The sequence below is a fragment of the Penaeus monodon genome, chromosome 27 (genome assembly GCF_015228065.2).
Source record: "Penaeus monodon isolate SGIC_2016 chromosome 27, NSTDA_Pmon_1, whole genome shotgun sequence".
Classification (NCBI taxonomy): Eukaryota; Metazoa; Arthropoda; class Malacostraca; order Decapoda; family Penaeidae; genus Penaeus; species Penaeus monodon.
This window is the reverse complement of record NC_051412.1, coordinates 31,639,946-31,640,330: the sequence shown is the minus strand read 5'-3', so window position 1 is coordinate 31,640,330 and position 385 is coordinate 31,639,946. Positions and strand designations below refer to the sequence as shown.

Sequence of the window (385 nt, the reverse complement as noted above, 5' to 3'; positions counted from 1 at the left end):
ATGTGATATAATATGAACAAAACAAATGAAGTAAAGAAAACACCCGCCAGCCAGCGCTTCGCCGAGGCTCATGGCAGGGGCTCTCAGCACATTACCGCCAACAATAGCAGTTTCCATGAAAGGAGGGAGGGGGGAGGGGTAAAGTCTTCTTTGACCAAGAAAAGAAAGCCTTTAGGAAAAATAGAAAGAGAAGCGTCAAAGATTTACGTTTTCCAAACACAGAGACGAGTGAGAGAGTGTCAGTTTCCATACTAACGTGTGCGGCACTTTGGGGTTGCGTGGCACTGCCGTCGGTGCCGTTTCTGGACTGTATGCCTCTGTGTGTGTGTGGGGGGGGGGGAGTGCAATTTCTATGTTTAAATTTGTTTCGCCAACGGATTTGTAG

At 47.8% G+C, this 385-nt stretch overlaps 1 protein-coding gene across 1 annotated transcript in view; it reads right to left on the bottom strand.

Moving 5' to 3' along the window:
- Positions 1-385, bottom strand: part of LOC119590794 (colorectal mutant cancer protein-like) — a 157,596-nt gene that overhangs the window by 125,394 nt on the left and 31,817 nt on the right. The gene's annotated exons all lie outside the window — the stretch shown is intronic.